Raw genomic sequence first — 6,145 nt, forward strand, 5'->3', positions numbered from 1 at the left:
TTTCATTACATTTGGATGTATGTGTTGATTTAAATGATATTCATGAAGTAAGATGATGTATTATGTGTCAAAGGGGGCAGGAAACTATAAGATTTTTCTTCATCCTGCTTCTTCTCAGGCATTGTTGTGTGAATTTAAATTGTATAATTGAGGTATACTTGTGTATCGTTCAAAATGAATAAATAAAAAAGGAAATGAAATGAAATATATTTAAGATGATGAGGGACAAGCGGTAATAAATGGATGGACGTTGATGATCGCCAAGTCTGCTTTTCCGGGTTTGGTGACGTCATCGAGAAGCTTGTTGCCGCCACCTGCTGGCCGGGCTGTGGATAAAGCAAGTCAAAGAAGGAAACCCTTCTATTTCTCTGCAGCATTTGTTTGAAAATTACACCATGTCGAATAAGAAAGTACATTTAGCAAGTTTGGACCCAAAACGTGTCCCTAATCAAAGAGATGGGGGACATGAGTACCAGACTAAAGACTGCAATGACACGCGGAGGCGCATTGCCGTGAAAAAGACGACAAGAGGCGACCAGACGTCTCGTCTGCTAAAAGTCAAATTCCCAAAGTTAGTCAAACCGTCTTTATCCAAGGATGTGAAGAAAAAGAAGACGATCACCTTCACGCTGCCCAAAGGTATTGGAAAATAAAGCTTTCATCTCTTTCGAGCAAACTAAATATTGTACCCATATTATTATTATTATTATTAGCAAACAGCGATTGGTTGAAACTTGTATTAGTAGATTGCACAGTACATTACATATTCCGTATAATTGACCACAAAATGGTAACACCCCAATAAGTTTTTCAACTTGTTTAAGTCGGGGTCCACGTTAATCAATTCACGATATAATCAATTCCAAGATAGCTATTTTGCTAGCTTAGAGTAGCCTTGCTTAAAGGCCTACTGAAACCCACTACTACCGACCACGCAGTCTGATAGTTTATATATCAATGATTAAATATTAACATTGCAACACATGCCTTTACGGCCTTTTTAGTTGACTAAATTGCAATTTTAAATTTTGCGCGAATTATCCTGCTGAAAACGTCGGTATGATGACGCGTGCGCGTGACGTCACGTATTGTAGCAGACATTTTGATCCAGCACCGATCCCAGCTATTAGTCGTCTGCCTTAATCACATATTACACCGTATTGAGGACATCTGTGTTGCTGAGTGTTTTTCAATGTGTTCAATTAATAATGGAGACGTCAAAGAAGAAAGATGTAGGTGGGAAGCGGTGTATTGCGGCTGCCTTTAGCAACACAAACACAGCCGGTGTTTCCTTGTTTACATTCCCGAAAGCTGACGGTGAAGCTTTACTATAGAACAAGGTGGTCAAGCGAACGTGGTTCTCTACCACATGTCAACCGGCAGGTTTCGGTGAGAAAATGGTGGCAATAAGTTGGCTCTTACCGTAGACATGAGCGGAGAGTTTGCGTCGTTTTTCCTGCAGCTGTGGACTCTCTTGCCTCCTCCCAACGGCCGGGAAAAAAAAAAATCTCAGCCCGGCTGCCTTGCCTCGTCAAGAAACGTGGCTTCCCACGGAGACACTGGCGGTCACCACACCAGTGGCCACACCCCTCCGACTTTCCGGATACGACCATATAATCTCACTAAAACACTAGTAACACATAAGCAGATAAGGGATTTTCCAGAATTATCCTAGTGTAACAAACAGTTCGGGGTGTCCTAAGTTAACAGAGAGTGTGAGGAGGAGGAGGAGTTTTGTCCTTTCAGAGTAGGGTGTGTGGTTGTGGAGAGAGAGGTGTAAAGGAGTTCACATTAAAGAAGCGGTGGCTACCGGAACTGCTCTTATGTCTCCCGTTTATTATTTTATTATATAAGGACACCATATAGGCAAACCCAGGACACTCGGCTACACTATTAAATGTGTCTAATAACATCTGAATCACTCCCACTGCCCTCGTCTTTTTTTTTCTTTTTCTATTCCTTCACGCTCAGTTTCCTCATCCACGAGTCTTTCATCCTTACTCAAGTTAATGAGGAAATCGTCGCTTTCTCGGCCCGAATCGCTCTCGCTGCTGGTGGCCATGATTGTAAACAATGTGAGGATGTGAGGAGCTCCACATCGTCTGCTACTTCCGGTACAGGCGAGGCTTTTTTATTAGCGACCAAAAGTTGCGAACTTTATCGTCGATGTTCTCTACTAAATCCTTTCTGCAAAAATATGGTAATATCGCGAAATGATCAAGTATGACACAACGAATGGACCTGCTATCCCCGTTTAAATAAGAAAATCTCATTTCAGTAGGCCTTTAAGCTTTGTTTGTCTAAAAAACATAGAACATGTTTTTCTCTGTCGTGTAAAAATGTAAAAAATAGGCAGCATCACACTAATAACATACATTAAATATACATCCCCAGACTGCTTTGGCTCAATTTAGGACCCAACTTTAGTCTCACTAATGAATTCAATTCAGTTTCAATCCAATCCACTTGATTTGTATTTCACATTTAAACAACAAAAATGTTTCCAAAGTGCTGCACAACAATATTAAAAACAATATGCAAATATTATCCTTAGCTCCACCAATGACTTAATAAAAACAAAAAATAAAACAAATATAAAAATAAATATGATTAAAAACTATTTTAAAGGGTAAAACCAATTAAAACAATAAATAGAAATCAATCAGGGCAGCACGGTGTAACAGGGGTTAGTGCATGTGCCTCACAATACGAAGGTCCTGAGTAGTCAAGGGTTCAATCCCGGGCACGGGATCTATCCGTGTGGAGTTTGCATGTCCTCCCCGTGACTGCGTGAGTTCCCTTGGGGTACTCCGGCTTCCTCCCACTTCCAAAGACATGCACCTGGGGATAGGTTGATTGGCAACACTAAATTGGCCCTAGTGTATGAATGTAAGTGTGAATGTTGTCTGTCTATCTGTGTTGGGCCTGTGATAGGTGGCGACTTGTCCAGGGTGTACGCTGCCTTCCGCCCGAATGCAGCTGAGATAGGCTCCAGCACCCCCCGCCACCCCAAAAGGGACAAGCGGTAGTAAATGGATGGATACAATCACACATTTCCAGTTGTTTCATTACAGCATGTCCGAAAAGGAGTAGGAAGAAGCAGAGCGTATTTAATCCTACCCCTTTTGATACCATAGCAATGTTATCCCATTTCCTTGTTCTCTGTAACAGAACAGTGAACAAATTAATAATATACCATAGTAAGCAAACAAATATTATATACTTAAATAATCTTTGTGTCAATTGAAAAAAAAAAGGGTTCAAGATATTTATAATTCTTGTTCTGTGTACTTTGTGAACACTTGTAGTTTGAACAGTCTATTAAAGGCCTACTGAAATGAGATTTTCTTATTTAAACGGGGATAGCAGGTCCATTCTATGTGTCATACTTGATAATTTTGCGATATTGCCATATTTTTGCTAAAAGGATTTAGTAGAGAACATCCACAATAAAGTTCGCAACTGGAGAAAAGCCTTGCCTCTACCGGAAGTCGCAGACGATGACATCACACGTCAAAGTGCTATTCGGACCGAGAAAACAACAATTTACCCATTAATTTGAGCGAGGATGAAAGATTCGTGTTTGAGGATATTGATAGCGACGGACTAGAAAAAAAAACAATTGCAATCGCGTAGCATTGAGACGGATTCATATGTTTTAGAGACATTTACTAGGATAATTCTGGGAAATCCCTTATCTTTCTATTGTGTTGCTAGTGTTTTGGTGAGTTTAACAGTACCTGATAGTCGGAAGTGTACGTCCACGGCCGGGTGTTGACGCGCAGTGTCTCGGGGAAGTCGACGGCAGCTGTACGGGAGGGAGGCACAAGCTCAGCTGATATCCGGTAAGTGGCGACTTTTTAACCACAATTTTTCTCACCGAAACCTGCTGGCTGACAAGTGGTCGGGATCCATGTCCGCTGTGATCCATAGTAAAGTTTCAGCTCCGTGAGTTTTAAACAAGGAATCACCGTGTGTTTGTGTGGCTAAAGGCTAAAGCTTCCCAACTCCATCTTGCTACTTTGACTGTTCCAATATTAATTGAACAAATTGCAAAAGATTCAGCAACACAGATGTCCAAAATACTGTACAATTATGCCGTTAAAGCAGACGACTTTTAGCTGTGTGTGTGCGCAGCGCTCATACTTCCTAAAAACCTGTGACGTCTTGCGTACACGTCATCATTACACGACGTTTTCAAGACGAAACACCCGGGAAACTTAAAATTGCAATTTAGTAAACTAAAAAGGCCGTATTGGCATGTGTTGCAATGTTAATATTTCATCATTGATTTATAAACTATCAAACTGCGTGGTGGGTAGTAGTGGGTTTTATATTGGTACTTTGTTTGATTTATTAGGTTAATACATTCCATAATTTAATTCCACATACAGATTTGCTAAAGGTTTTAAATGTTTTACGAGCATACAAATATTTTGAATTAGATTTTCCTCTAAGGTTATATTTCTCCTCTTTTGTCGAGTAGAATTGTTGTACATTCTTGGGTAGCAGGTTATAATTTTCTTCATACATAATTTTAGCTGTTTGCAAATGCACCAAATCTTTGAATTTCAATATTTGTGATTTATTAAATAACGTGTTAGTATGTTCTCTATATTCAACCTTATGTATTTGTCTAATTGTTCTTTTTTGTAACACAGTGAATGAAGCACACATTTGTAGTTGCATCCCCATATTTCTACACAATAACTCAGATATGGTAACACTAGCAAACAGTAAAGAATATGCATGATTATATTAGGATTTTAACTGAAACAAAATGAGTAAACTTGTCTACTTTGTAGAATGAAAACATTTTTATTTAACTTGTTCTTTTGCTTGCTATTACTTCTTTCAGAATAGATAGCTCATTGGTTTTGACACTTACTGGTGGGCCAAGTAACGTGGTTTTGAGCCCCCAATTAGTCATGTCATAGGTTTTGTTTTACTTATTGGTACCTATTTTTGTTTAAGATATTTATAAAAACCTTTATACTTGTGCCCAACGAGCCGTTTGGAACTTGTCCAATTTGTGACGTTTTTCCAAGTGGTGACGTTAGTGGATTTATCAATGTATGTTAGAGATTTACACAAATCGCTTTGTGCCAGTCCACCATCATAGTCCGATGTTGTAGTCAATACGTTCCTTCTTTTTCACTATTCTCCTGTGGCGTAGACCAGCCCGTACGTGCATCCTCCGCTGTTTCCATTTCGTGTAGTTCTAACTTATATCTGTCAGTATAATTGATATGGAGGCGCTAAAAACTACAAAATGGCTGACGGGGAGAAGACATCGTCAAAATTATAGGCATGTTAATTTGACCGCCCACAAAATGGCACATCCTAAAGAGACGGTCAGAAAGGAGCTGGAAGATGGTCAGTAAAACGTAGTCATGAAAAATGTTCACCATTCCCCATTACATGTTATGTAGGCTACAAGGAAGTGTTATAATGTAGAAAAAAATCCCAGTATTACCCCTTTAACAGAAATGTGTAGTTCTACATAATGCATTCTGATTTAGTGGGGTTGTGCATTAAAATAGATTTTGAATCTGAAGACCTGTGGAATAATACACTCAAAATGTGTTCTTTTAATATGGATACAGATGTTTCAGTAAAAACAAGATAAAATGGTAACAACAAATTCTAGGGTGCCCACATAATTACGTCTGTCAATCTGTGATGTCACAAATAATAGCCCACTGTTAAATAAAAAAAAGACTACAAAACACAGTGTTGCATTATCCAAAACTTTGTGCAAACTCATATCCAAATGCATGAACCCTATGATTTGACACACTCATATAATTTAATAGGAGTACCCAACATTGTAGCAACATTTGTGGGTCAGAAAAGAGGAAAATCATCATAAGTTCCCTTTAAGTGTTTTGCCCTATTACCTGACCATGGGCTCCTCATCCTGAGAGCATGTTCCACAATAACATTTAGCTTTTCTTTTGTCAGTTCCTGAGATGGTTTGTGAACCGGTTGAAGACCCTTTCTTTTTTTCCCAAAGACCCCAAAGCAAAGTCCCCAGTGAGAAAGAGAGGGTAAGACTTGTTTGTAAAGAGCATAATGTTGTGTGTGTTGTTGACCAACATCTTTCAAAGATTTGCCACATTGTATGAAATTTACATGGAGCCCA

The sequence above is a fragment of the Nerophis ophidion genome, linkage group LG05, assembly GCF_033978795.1.
Source record: "Nerophis ophidion isolate RoL-2023_Sa linkage group LG05, RoL_Noph_v1.0, whole genome shotgun sequence".
In the NCBI taxonomy this organism is placed as follows: Eukaryota; Metazoa; Chordata; class Actinopteri; order Syngnathiformes; family Syngnathidae; genus Nerophis; species Nerophis ophidion.